The sequence below is a fragment of the Eptatretus burgeri genome, chromosome 6, assembly GCF_056783735.1.
Source record: "Eptatretus burgeri isolate ZD-2024b chromosome 6, Ebu_testis_v1, whole genome shotgun sequence".
NCBI lineage: Eukaryota > Metazoa > Chordata > Myxini > Myxiniformes > Myxinidae > Eptatretus > Eptatretus burgeri.
The window spans coordinates 17,154,078-17,168,942 of NC_140966.1; the positions used below are offsets into that span (position 1 = coordinate 17,154,078).

The 14,865-nt window shown below is 41.6% G+C and overlaps 1 long non-coding RNA gene across 1 annotated transcript in view; it reads right to left on the minus strand.

Annotated features, from left to right (window-relative positions):
• LOC147024356 (uncharacterized) overlaps window positions 1–12,673 on the minus strand; it is a 98,097-nt gene extending 85,424 nt beyond the window's left edge. Inside the window, exon 1 of the long non-coding RNA XR_015058816.1 lies at window positions 12,648–12,673. This is a non-coding gene — a long non-coding RNA (uncharacterized LOC147024356). The remainder of the gene's footprint in view (window positions 1–12,647) is intronic.
• Between the last annotated feature and the right edge of the window lie 2,192 nt (window positions 12,674–14,865).

A 14,865-nucleotide genomic window follows, 5' to 3' on the forward strand; every position in this document is an offset into this window, starting at 1 on the left:
CTCTCTCTCTCTCTCTCTCTCTCTCTCTCTCTCTCTCTCTCTCTCTCTCTCTCTCTCTCTCTCTCTCTCTCTCTCTCTCTCTCTCTCTCTCTCTCTCTCTCTCTCTCTCTCTCTCTCTCTCTCTCTCTCTCTCTCTCTCTCTCTCTCTCTCTCTCTCTCTCTCTCTCTCTCTCTCTCTCTCTCTCTCTCTCTCTCTCTCTCTCTCTCTCTCTCTCTCTCTCTCTCTCTCTCTCTCTCTCTCTCTCTCTCTCTCTCTCTCTCTCTCTCTCTCTCTCTCTCTCTCTCTCTCTCTCTCTCTCTCTCTCTCTCTCTCTCTCTCTCTCTCTCTCTCTCTCTCTCTCTCTCTCTCTCTCTCTCTCTCTCTCTCTCTCTCTCTCTCTCTCTCTCTCTCTCTCTCTCTCTCTCTCTCTCTCTCTCTCTCTCTCTCTCTCTCTCTCTCTCTCTCTCTCTCTCTCTCTCTCTCTCTCTCTCTCTCTCTCTCTCTCTCTCTCTCTCTCTCTCTCTCTCTCTCTCTCTCTCTCTCTCTCTCTCTCTCTCTCTCTCTCTCTCTCTCTCTCTCTCTCTCTCTCTCTCTCTCTCTCTCTCTCTCTCTCTCTCTCTGTTTTCTAGGCTTTACCTATTTCATAATATAAATAACCTGATGTACATCCATCAATCAAAATCATGCATATGGCTTATGTGTATAAATAATACATTGTGGTTTTATACTTGGTATCATTCCAATTGTACTGGGCCATGGACTAACACCCAGGCCGAAGACCTGATGCTTGCCAATTTGTGCTGTTTTATTCATGCAATGGCAGCACATGATTTCAATTGGGGTGGAGTCAGGGCAGCTGGCCAGACAATGGGTGTAAAGCAGTGGGGTGGAGTCAGGCCAGCTGGCCACATAACCCACGTATAATATATGATATTTTGTAAGTCTAAAAAGGGCATAACTCTGTGAAAAATTGAAGAAACGCCCTGAAGCTCGAGCTTGTTCTGTAACTTGTCATAATGAAGCCATTCACCAAGTTTCAGTGGATTATGGTGAATGGTATAAAGGTAAAGTCTGAAAAACCACAGGTGGAATTAACAGCTAGAGAGTAAACTTCTAGTCCCCTCCGGTGTAACTGGTAGGGAACTAATAATGCCACAGATAAAATTCAGGACATTATAAAAGGAAAAAAAGAATTGATGATCAAACAGCCAGAGAATGCATTTCAAAATTAAATTCAAATTTTTAAGCAAGAGGAGCTCAAATGAAGATATAGAATGATTGAAATAAATAATCTGATAAGTTGATAGAAGTTTGAAAAGTAGTTTATCTCAACAACTGCAGCTGTTTTGCACTCATCAGTGCCTCCATCAGATCCAACCATGTGCCTCACATTCTAGTAATATGATAATTTACTATTAATTCTGGGTACGTAAGTGGAAAGTAAATCAATCAGGATTAATTTTTTGACACTCAGAACTATTCTGTACTCTTCACCATTAGAACTAAATATGCGATAGTTGTTGATGCAATTTATTTAGGTGACATCAAGAGACACAAATGAGGAGCAAACCTCTGACAGAAATGAATGCTGAATAATTACATGTCCATTTCATTGTGACCTCATCATGTAATGCTACATTGTGGTGAATGTTTTTGCCTGCGGATCGAACATGGATATAACAATCTCAATACCAGGTATGCCCACCTACAGCAGCAATCACTGCATTATACTGTCATTGCATTGACCAGATGAGCATTCAAATCTGAACCTGTGGAATGGCACTACACCCGAATCAACTACTGTTCAAGCTCACTGAGGTTCTGTAGCTATCTTGGCAAAGTTAAAACGCAATGATATCCCAAAGATGTTCAATTGAATAGAAATCTGGCAGGATGGTAGGCCAGTGTGTCATGACATAAACGTTGGCATTAAGAAGAATGTTCCTTATTTGACAGCCCTGTGAGCAGGACATTATATTGCATGAAGATGATTCCAGAACCATATTGTTGAAGGGTCGGCAACATGCGTTGCTGTAATATTTAATTAATGTATATCAATATGCTATCAGCGTTAGGTTGCCTTGGATATGGATAAAGTGGGTGTGAATGATTCCAGCAATACCTCCCCATATCATGACATGTCAACATCCAAAATGTGTGGCTTCCTGGACACAGAATGGGGCATACCATTCATTGCGTCTTCTGTAGATCCACGAGTAGTCATCATGTCTTTCAAGGAGAAACATGGATTAGTCGCTGAACATAACACTTGCCCATTGCCTCTGTATCCATTGGATGCGCTGATTTTAGAATTGCGAGCATGCTCGGATGTGTTGCATTGCAAGTCTTGCTGAGCATCATGGAGACGCCTCGAGATGATAATGACACTTATCCTGTGATGTTCATGGAGTGGGTTTACAGTACTCTGGGAAATTTGAAACTGATTGAGTAGATAGGCTGTTTGAATGTATTGGCCCTGAGTGGGAGTCATTATCATGGAACATCAATTTATTGGCATATAATTATCCTGGAACCTCTTGACCTGGTAGCTTGATAACATCTTCCGAGGTCATAAACAGTTCCTCTCCTCATGTTAAAGAGCCTTGCAACATGGAAAATGGAAGACCCTGCTTGAAGGTGTCCAATTACTTGATTTCTCTCATTTTCTGACTGATATGACATTTAATGGATTGTTAAAGAACGTATGCAATGTCTTTTTTGGATTATTCACATTCTGTTGTCTCAGAAAGACTGTTTTGAATTTGCTCAGAATTCCTCGTGTTACCTCTGAAAACCCAAGGGTGCACCAGTTGCATGTGCTGAACGATTATTGCATGATCAGGCAATTGTGTTTTGTGGAAACATGCAATCAGGTGTTCTGCACATCCCTCCTGTCAAAAAAGCACTTGGAATGAACACCAGAACAGTCATTTGACATTTGCATTATCGATTCTACATGTTCGGTTTTTCATGGCAGAGAATATACATGATATTCGTGTTCGTATTAGCAATCCATGAACAGAAAACGTTGGATTCATGGGAATGGCTCTTTTTTTCTGGGAAATAAGGAAACAAAATTAAAGATGAGGATTTGATCTTGAATGCATATTCAAATTTCACAGGTTTCCTTTTCCCTGGAATGAAGCTTAAACATATATATGAAGCTGGTCTCTGTCTCTTTGTTTCGGTTGTGGATATGAAATTTTTCATTATATTGTAAAAGAATAGGCCATTGTGTGTTGAGACTCTCCTGGAAGTGGTTTGATGTGGTGGGATGAGGAAATGGCATAAGCATCTTGGCCAAATTGTTTCCTCCTTTGTCTAAGTTTTCTTTATGCTTCCTTGTAACATCGAAGGAAACCATACAAGTTATTAGCATCACTGGATACATATCACTCACACAGTCATTATTATTGTAGTAATAATAGTCTGCAAAGAAAATCTATATATGTGCAAGGGAAACCCAGAGGGCTTGACCATTCCTTTTCAGGAGATTCCAAATGATGTCCCTTGCTTTATCTTCTTTGGAATGTGAGAGTACTTCATGCCATGGCTGTATTATATTTCAAATGCTTTGTACATGGTGATCCGCACATACTGTAGATACATATGTTTTCTGTGGATTAACAATTCGGCGATTTTGTGATCTCTCGAGATTTGGTACTTTGGTGGTATATTCTCGTGTTTTTTTCATTCTTGTTAGTCATTAGAACGTTTGAAAATAAAAAGTATTGCTCTTAAAGGTTTATGACTTCATAGTGGGGCAACTTAGCTAAATATAGCATAGCAATTGTGCATTTTGTGAGGAAAGCACCAAATTTGGCAGACTCGTAGCCTAACATATTATGAACAGATTTGGATATTGGGCCATCTCAAATTCAGCCGCTGATGGCTGTGGCAGCCATTTTCCACTGCCATGAAAAATTTTGAGATGGCCCAATATCCAAATATGTTCATAATATGATAGGCTACTAGTGTGCCAAATTTGGTGCTTTCCTCATAAAATGCACAATTGTTATGCTAAGTTGCCCCACTATCACTCTATAGTCGTTTTTAAGCATATCATTTTGTACACATTTAATGGGGCGGCCATTTTTTCCCATTGCATCCAAACATATGGAGTAATACCATAATCCATGATAAGACATATTTAATGTTCACTTAAAGATTTAATTTCCGATGATGATTTTTTTTGTACAAAATGCGTCAAGTACTAGCCTAAGTATTTACAAACTGTTCCTTGAGATTTAGATGAATGGAGATTAAAAAGAAAGAGATATAAAAGATGAATAACTTTGGCACCAAGTTCAATCAACATCCAGAGTTTAACTCGATCTGAATGAAAAATCATGAGCAGTAAAAAAAAAAAGAAAAAAGAAGAAAACAAAAACAGATTCATTTGGTCCAAACCTCATCTTTTGGCAGGTTAATCTAATATAGTCCCTTTCTTTTTCCCCATTTGTTACTCTTTGTCCCAAACAAATGGATAATTCACATTTAAAGTCACCCACAACCGTCAGCCACACTTCTTTCCTCGGAAATCCATTCAATAGATTATCACGTTTATAGGTCATTTCAAGGACATTTATAACATCCACAGTGTGCAAAAGCAAGGGCTTGCTTATCGTGAAACTGCTAGATTTGCCAAGCAGCACCCCCAAAGGTACAGTCACGGTCATCAAAACACCCAGAGCACAAATCATCTGTCATCCAAGGTCGACTTTTGCTTCTGCTTTCTTTTTGCCCTCCGGATCACCAACAGGAGAGGAATCTGTGCTTTACTAACATGATCACTGTAATCTGCAATGAAGATTTACACAGCAGAAGGCTGGATAAGGGGATTCCTGATAAAACAAAGATGATCACAACTCCTTGCAAGATTTTGTCTTTTAATCAGTCTATCGATTTGTTTGTTTTGAGTGAGTGGCTCTCCACTTCAAATTGAGGGCCATATGCCATGTTAGCATGACGCATTAGAGAGGGCCAAGAGTATATTGCCTCATGCTCAAGTTGCTAATCAGCCCTCAGGCTGGTTTGCTGAATCGTGCTAAGTGAATTTCCCAGGAGAAATAAGAGCAATTGGAGATGAGCATTAACCCTTTCACAATATGCCCAGTGTATCGAGAGGTTTTGAACACATTATGATGAAACTGTAATGAATGTCGGGTGGAAGTGGTATCGGCCACTGTTCAATATTATTATTTACTTTTCTGAACAAATGTGGTGAGACTAAAAAATATCCTCCCAAAGTGATGCTTTTTAATCTGTTGTTGAAATTCTGATTTATACACCAGAACACCCATTTGATCGACAATGTGGATTGTGGAACAATGATAAACTTGAATTTTTTTTTGCATTTCTGCTGCTTAAAATATTCAGCATGGACAATATGTTACACCTAGTACAGTAAATTACTGCATGTAGGTAATCTGTCATTTGCAAATTTTGGTTGCATCAAAAAAAGGGATAGAAGCTAGAGAAAAATAATTGTTGCATTTATTTAAAATACGATATTGCAGAATATAGAAAACCAGTCAAAGCAAGAATGAAGAAAAGCAAAATGTCTCTTGTCCTTTTCCAGGAAAAGGGAGAGAAAATATGAACCAATTCAGTCAATTATGTTCGCATTACATCTCCAATCGTGGGTAATGAGTGTTAATACTGTGCATTATATTTTCATTATGAAAAATTGTTGGGGTGTGCAAGCAGCACTGATATTATAGGTTTAGGGTGTGCAAGGGCTAAATTACCTTTTTCTGTTTCTGTTTCCTAGATTCTCCTGGCATGTGTATTGTGTTTCCTTCATCAAATGGAAGACCAAGAAGGAACCCAAAGAGGTAAAGAGCAAAGATGGGGGTAATCAGGAGGAACCTGGATAGGATTCGGGTTTCAGACGCTATTCCACTACCCTCAAACCCATCCAGGTGCAGCCAAGTGAGCCTTACAGGAAAATTTCTGCAAGAATTCACTTCTCCTTAAAGAGATAGAAAGCAAAAGAGAGAAATAGAGAGGAAAAGGGATAAAAGAGAAGAAAAAGCAAGAAGTCGAATGAATAAAAAGAATTGTGAAAAAATGAGAAAGAAGGGTGAAAGGAGCAAAGAACAAAGATGTCGGGAAGAACCCGGATAGATAGATTTCAGCAGCTACTCCCTAGGCTTAAACGCAACAACAATATCTTCAACCATGGTCTCAACTTTGACCAACTTATGAAGTCTACTTGCCTTTTAATTTAGGAAGAAATAAATGCTACTTTTAAACAATATCTAAGTTAATGGAAGAGCAAGGTGATCTATTTAGTGAGGGAGAGGGGTGGGGATTGGGGAGAGAGGTGGGGATTGGGGAGAGACAGGGAGTGAGAGAGAGACAGGAGAATGGGAGAGAGAGGGGGAGAGGGAGGGGGAGGGGAAAGAGAGAGAGGAAGAAGGGGGGAGGAGAGGACCTGCTAGAGACCCTTCATTCTTCCTCACATCCCTTATCTTTAAAGTCTCTCTATTTTGTCTGTCAAACCTGCTTTTATGCGTTTCCACCTGTCATTCTGCTTTTTATTTTGTCCTGTTGCGTCCTGATCCATTCCATGTTTTAGCTCTTCCATGAGCCTTGACTCTGTAAACAAACAAAAAAATAGGTTGGCAACCATTGCACAGACTTAATGGGCCAAATGGTCCCTCTCTGTGTTGAAGTTCCTTGGAAGAGAAGTCATCGATTATATATTGTGAACCATAGTGTCTGCCTGAGGGTTCATCTGTCTCCCGTTTACGGTAGCCGCTTCTTGCGCTGCATTGAAAAGCTCAACATTCACTTTTTAAATGATGGGAGAACAGGCATGAGTAATGTTGATGCAAAATTTTAATTCACAACCAGGATATTTTGCACTCTTTTGAGACAAATCCAACCTCCACTGCCCGATGTTGCACCACCATTTTGTGGCGGCAATATAAGTAGATCAGAGCTTTGGCTCTGTGTGAGACCAAGAGAGCAACACAATTGACCTTTTTAAAGTCCATGAAATATTATTTAAATTGATAGATTAACTTAAACTTTTCCCTCGTGACGGATACTCTTGCTAACTTTTCCTGTCACTTGGGATATCCACCAGCCAGGACAGTTCGGGCATGAACTGCAATCGACTGTTACAGTCTCCAAGGTTTCCCTTAAGAGCGATCGACTTTCAGGGATGATTTAGAAAGTATTTCAGCATTATATTAAATGTAAAGGAATAGATTTTAATAGGTGTGCATACCGTATTCCATGATCTTAGCCAATTATTGGGTCGTTGCTGAGTAAGCCGCTGTTGATGGCTGCCTCGTGTGAGTTCAGGTTTGCCCATGACACTGTTGGTATGGCCATTTCCCGAAACATTTTAATAATATAAGGTTGACAAATGTTCCAACATGTTTGGATATGATGTAAAGTTGTATCACCACATAACATCAAGGTTTAATGGCACTGTTTTGCATCCCACCATGAAGTACAGCTGGTGGTGGCTCGTGGCGAAAGCACGCTACTGAAATTATTTAATCAATACTGTAATTGCAGAGATGCCTGATGTGTTTGCTGGAAGCCACTGAGAGATAAAGTTATAATTGCAGTCTTCAGACATCCCCTCGGATATGCCTGGTGTTGGCTTAATGGTTAGGGTGGTGGGCTTGAGATCCTAGGATCCTGAGTTCAAATCCCACTCTGCTGTTGAATTAATACGAGGTGAAGTTGACTCTGCCTGGCATCTTTCTGAAGTCGGCAAAATGAGTGCCAGCTTACTGGTGTCCTGTGTTGAAGTGGCGACCTGTACAGGATTGTACCCAATAGCCAAGAAGACTGCTTGGCAGCACTAATGCTCTGCACAGAGTATGGTCCTAATAGATGATGGATGGATGAATAGTATGCATGGGGAAAGTCTACAATCGGGAGTTGAACTCTGGGATACCTCATACTCATTACTGCAGCCAAATGCCATAATATGCTGTTCATCTCTGTTTCGTGTTGAGTTCATGTTTTGTAAAGTTGATACCCTGACCATGTGGAATGTTTTCATAAGAGATTTGTCTCTATCCTCGAATTTCAGGGCTCCCTTCACAGTACTCTACTGAATGTGTGAAGCCACTGTTTTCACTGCTGCTGAATGTTTGCATGTTCATTCAATTTTGCTCCATTTGATAATTGATATTGAGAACTTTGATTGGTCCCATCTCTTTAACTGTAGCGACCCACCTCACTCGGTTTCAAGAGGATGAGAGGGAATACAGTAACTTGTAAGTAAGAGAGATGGATTAAGTGGAGTCACCATGGGTAGAAAATATGCTGCATTGAGGGGGGGAGCTGACATGAGATGGTGATGGATCACTTGCTTGAATTCCTGAAGGAAAGTGCAATTGACTTGCTTCCAGAAGCTGGTTCCACAAATGGGAGAAAAGACAAACAAAAGAGTGGAGGTGGCTGGTGAGCGTGCATTTTTGAAGTTTAACCAGGAGCCGGTTACTGAAAGAAAGTGTGCGTCCTGGAGCTGGGGAGAGTTGGAGTGGTAATATCAGTTTTCCCAAACTTACAGGTATAAAAAAAAAACAGAGAAGACACTCACCTGCTTGTGACGTGAGAGCAAAAGACTTAACTTGCTTCAGCCTTGTTGTGGAAGATGCCAATTATAATGAGAGCTTCAGACTACATTGAAACCATTAGTCAGATTTGATGCTGGGGTACTCGCACTTAGGGGAGAGCAGTACTCCAATGAACTTTGGATAAATGTGAGTAGTTGCGATTTTTCCATAAATGACTTGGAATGACGTAGTATGCCCAGTCTGCATCTGGCTTTGGCACTCATTGATCAGCTCAGAAGACGTCACAGCTGATGGTAAAGCTGACAGGTTCAATAAACTGTCTCCATTCCAGTTTCTGAACAAAAAAATTAATAGGTGGGTTCGTTTTACGATCCAATCAGAGGAAGAGGGTAAGAGACTGTGAGATTTTCCAGGATTGAATGACATGTTCTATTTGTTATATCAGCGTCTAATCAATACCAGATCAGCAGAGAGTAAATTATTCGGCCGTTGTTTTTTACCTATCAGTGGGATAGATTACTGTATGACAAAATGCTGAGTCATTTATGGCACTATTTTGTCTGTGCCAAAGCAGGAATCTCATCTAACAGTATTAAATACGACTGGTCATCATAAAATACCCCATTTGGAACAGGCACCCTGGCTAAATTTCTGCCATGAATGCTCCTGCTGGAAACGTAATAGCAAACCTCATAGTGTTTTTACCTTCTCAGGAAAATGCATTGGCGGCCCACAGCACCTTGAAAAGGGTATGGGATTCATCTTTACACCCATATAAGATGTCAACCTAGGATCCCAGCATCATTCATGGTCCATGTGCTCTGGTCATTATGCCAAAAAAGGCAAACACATTTGCATAACGTATATTATATATAAGAGTACTCTGGGCTTAATTTAATTTTCAGAAAGGATGTTAACAGAGGAATATGTGTTTACTTCTGATATAATGATAAATATAATGCATACAATAAGAAACTAAGAAAAAGAAACATGTCACATTCGATTTTATCCAACATCCTGAGAAAGCTGTTGTTTCAGTCCTCATTGTAATGGAAGTAGTAGTCATGGTAGTAGTAGTGGTAGTAGTAGTAGCAGCAGCAGCAGTAGTATTTATTGCCATCATAATTTCTCACCTCCAAAAATATATTTATCCATCATGTTCCTGTTGTATTTTTCTCAGTCTGGAACTTGGTGCTATGTAGGCCTGGGAATATGTTGTGCCTTTATAATAATGAGAATCACCAGGGAGCAACGGGGGAGGGGGGAGGGGGGTGGAGGGCGATGGAGGGGAAGGGGGGTCACGTGTAAGTGTGCATCATGCAGACAGCAGGTAGCAGGTTGTTAATAGTCTGATTGTTTAGTGGCTACAATTATTCTCACGTTATTGTGGGGTTGGCTGGGGGAAATTTGGCCCTAGTCTTTCACGAACTGGCTGGCCACGCCTGACGTTTGACTAAGGTTAAGGCAGGAAATTGTCATTTGGTCAGGGGTCAAAGAATACCGTGGGATTTTTAAAGTCCACCAATTAATACTGGCATACGGGACGCGTTTAATATCCATCCAAGAAATGCCACACATTGATGAATCACACTGCCTGTGAAACACTAAGATGATGGGATGACAGCTGGGTCGGGATTCAAACCCAGACTAGACAGCTCAGATGAGAGTGTGCATTGCCCAAAGCCATCCTACCACCTCCCGTGTAAATACATTATCATTATTATTATTATTATTATTACTATTATTGTTATTATTATTATTATGCTGTTATCATTGGATGGAATTGACCATTTAATTTGTGGTTACAATCATTTTGATAACAAATATAACTTGGATGACATAGAGGCTGGAGTTAGGATTGGAGGAAGATGTATCAACAACCTAAGGTATGCTGATGATAACCACTCCGTTGGCAGAAAGTAAAGAGGACTTGATGAAACTGCTGCAGACAGTGAAGGAAAGTGAAAGGCTGGTCTTTATTTAAACCTCAAAAATATTAAAGTAATGTGAATTGAGACGATCATCTTGTTGAGAAGGAGTGTGTCCCATTGCCAATCAGCTTGTGGAGCACTCACCAAGTGGCTCACTTGATTGTAAGCACTGAAGCAAGCACTCCAACGAAATGATTGATAAGGAACGGCTGGCTTGGCAAGCAAATAGCATACTGATCGGTAATGGAACACACCCCCAATGTATGGGGTAAACGCTGCAACCAAGCTGTCTCTGCCAAACTTTGGAAAGCAGTGCAGGATAGGGATGTTTGGAGACATTTGATCATGAATGCCACCAGAAATCGGCTTCGACTTCGTGGAACTGGATAACTGGTTATCATAACATTGATAGGTGTGTGGACCAGCGACTGTTAGCTGATACACCGTCCATGTGGAAGTACGTCAAATTTTCTCCAAATTTCCCTCTGGTGAGTATCAAAATGCTAACGAACCTTAGCAATATGGTTATGCATCAAATGAAGGTCAAAAATGGGCCGAAAGGGTGTCAGTGGCAATATCACACTTGAAACCATGGACGGGAGAAATTACATATGAGGCCCCTAGATATGTTATCAACAATCCATATACAATCCTCATATTGTTACGGGGCTGGGTATCGGTGGTGAGAATGACCGCTAGGTGGAGCAGTGGAGCCGTCTCCCACCGAACACCAGAATTTAGGTCGTGACTCTCGGATAAGTCCGAAAGGCACGGGTCCCTTACTGGATCATGAATCGCAAATAATTCGACCACGTGTGGTAGTGTCAATTGCCAAACTTCAATATACCTAATTACCCATGCGGGCAAAGCTGCTGGGGAATTCACACCCTCGACGGACCTCGAGCGGAACGAGCCGTTACCATGCCCGAACCGTGTGTAACCCGAGCAGAGGTTACCAAGGCTCGTCGGTCCAAATGAACAATTTTACAGCACAAACGGCCTCGCTATTTCTCAACACACACCATGCCCAGCCAATGAAAGAAACACAGAAACGGGCTGGAACATTTAACAAAAGGGATATTTATTTATAATGGGGCAAAGGAACACGCAAAAAGGCAGAGTTAACCGAATAAATGGAATGCAATTTACACACACGGCACTTAAACGTTTCTACTTAAAAGATGGGCCCACACACAGACACACACCCCCCAAAAAGAAATTCTGGCCGCGGCCTTTATTGATACCCCCAGCTCGGAGGGAAGGTGAGCTGGAGGTAAGATCTCTGGCTTGGACCTTCCCGCTTCGTGCGGTTCTCGACGATCCGGCCCGGCGGGACTCGAACATGTAACACGATGCCGCTCCAAGCACCAGGTATGGAAGGTAGTGTCAAGCGTTGGCATGCTCCACCGGCAAAACAGGCGACGAGGCAGGCAAAGCAAGTCAGCTAGGCAGGCAGACAGGCAAGCGATTCTCCTCCGGCTCGCAGGCAGGCGATTCACGGCGGGAAGACTCTCTCACCCGGTCGCCCCCACACAATTATCCTTTCTTCTTCACAGGTGGGAGGGATCCATCTCGTGTCATTCCCCTCCTCATTGGACAGGCGTGTCGGGCGATCTCCCGGACTTCCAAGATTGGTCGGGGGGGGGGGGTGCTCATGTCTCCACCCCTCGACCGGGAAGTCGAGCAGCAATATGTTGCATTGGCTCCCCATTGGCTGAGAGGCGGCAGACGTACTCGCACCCCTCCGATTGGCTGAGAGGGGCGCAATGCCCATATTTGGAGCGAAATCCAAGATGCCAATGTCCAAAGAAACCCCGCCTGGCACATTGGACTCCGCCCATGGCTATGCTTGACACGCATGCACGTGAGAAAGGCCAATGGTGAAGAAGCGAAGATGGCGTTGTTGTTATTGAAGTTTAAAATGTAAAAATCCTAACTATAAAATAACTCACAGTGCACGTACAATTAATCACCCATTAAACATAGGACAGGACCCTAACTAGAAACATATACTGACCGATATAGCTGATCTATAGGACCTGGCTGTTGTGTGCAGTAAGCTTCCAAATTCGCAACAATATAATGTGATCATAGCTCGAAAAATCGGACAGGCAATGGGATTCATCATTCATGCATAAAGACCCATGTAAGCAGCTTTGTTCACGAAAGATTGTTGCCGCTTACCTGGAGGCCTAGCAAGTTGAGACGGCTCTGATCCATTTGTCTGAGGGAAACGCAATAAGTTTAAAATGCTCTAATTAAGTTGCGTTTCTTCCAAACTTCGAGCAGTATAATAGCGACTGTTTAAAAATGCAATTGTATGTTGGACAGATTTATTGACTGATAATGTTTGTGGTTACAATAATTTTACGTCTGCAAGGTATGTCGCATGGAAGCCATGAAAACCTATTATACACCTCAATATGGAGTTTGTTCAAAACCAAACGCTCTTGGGGATGGGGGGAAATTAAATCAGGACAGCCTCCATCATCGTTTGACCCCTAGTCCCCCTGTCAAGTTTGGCTGCAATTGGGTAAGTAACTACCGAATGTATCGCGATCAAAAAAACAGTCAGACTGACAGTCAGACACCAAATTGCATATCTTAATTTTAAAAAAAATGATGGAATGGAATGAGAGGTGGGAAAGGTGGATGTAATGGGGGCCGGCGGTGTGTGATGGGGTTGGGTGGGTAAATAATTCCCTACCATAAAACAAACAGACGTTTTTGACGTTTGATGTTTCCAATTGTGTAAAAAAAAATTCATGTTTTATGTGTTCTGCTCCAAAGTACCTCCAATGAACAATAATTCAAATTCAGTTCATTTTTCTGCTTTCCCCAACTGCCTACATTTATCAACATTAATTTAATTTGTCACTTCCTGGCCCAACCTCAAGGGCAAACAAGCAACTTTACATCAGGTCACTCTGCCTCATTCTGTTCACCATACCTTACAAATTCATGCCATCTGCAAAGTGCAAATTTGGACATATTATTCAGCACTTTGCTGCCTAAGTAATTTATGCTACCATTTATCATTCCTTACACTCCTTCTTTATTATATAATTATTGTAGAATTTCCAGAACGTCTCAAACCGTTTGTCCATCATTGCAGAGATACTTAAGGGACTAAAGTTTATGACGTCAGCACAGTGACATGGACATCTGCTTGTCAATGAACGGATGTTTTACTGTGCTTGCTCTATGGCAAGACACATTGGTGATAAAAAATATATATTCCTTGAAGACCATAAATGGCCATTGCATTAGATTTGAAAATATTCAACGATTGGTGTCTTTGAAAGGAAAGAAAGTAGATTCGCGTTCATATATTGTCTCACAGCTGTATCGTTCTGCATTTGATTTCTCACTGAATAATTTTGTTTTAACTACAGTACCATCTTGTGCATATAATTAAAGATATGTTTTTCCTTAGGCATTATTAAATACTATACTTCTTGACAGATCCTCAGTAATGGAAAAGCATTTTCCTTGCAGGGAATAAACTGGCTGGTTTGTCATTGCCCTCCCAGTCATTGTCAAGGCCAAGAACACTGGCACACAATACCCAGCTTGGGGTCATTATCGCCAAGCACTCGTAGGTGTTACTGCCAACCGACCTAGCCACCCATCTAGCAGAATGGTGTATTCCATGGTGCATTACCCTGTAAGAAGTGTATTAGACTGTGTTAGGTCCTATGCAAACAGTGATCAAAACTCAGACCAGAGAGCTGCATTGAGTCCTCTCCCTCTGAGCTATCCTGTCAGGGTAGGATAGTTTTGTTACTTGGAAAAAGGAAGCAGTTTGTCTGCAATGTGCACAGTAAAGATAGTTTAACTGGCACAATTTATAATTTGTACATTTTGTTTGAGTTGGGACGTAAACACTGATCTGTTTGCCCACAGTCAAGAGAGTAAGCCAACCTACCCTTCCTCACGCCCATGGTTCACTGAAGTTTGTGGCGAGGCAGTTGACCTGAAACAACTTGCCTTTGTCTCATGGAAAGCAAACCCAACTGAGGGTAATCTCAGTTCCTTCCATAAAGCTGAAAACAAGTGTGAATCTACCCTCAGGAGAGCCAGAAAACAACATCTTTCTAATCTCAAGTCTGAACTCTCAAACATCTCACTCTCCTCCAAATCCTGGTGGCATCTAATAAAATCTGTTTCTGGTGGATGTTCCCTCTCCATCCCCTCCCTTACCTCAAATGACCGCACTGCTTATACCGCACTGAAAAGGCTGAGTGCCTTAACTGGGTGTTTGCATTGAAATCTTGTGTCCGAAATGCATCGCTTTCTCTACCCACCTCACCCAGTGGCACCCAACTGTCCCTGGACTCTGTGTCCTTTTCTTCTGACAAAGTAGAGAGCTTGATATCAAACCTCGACTCAAATTCTGCAA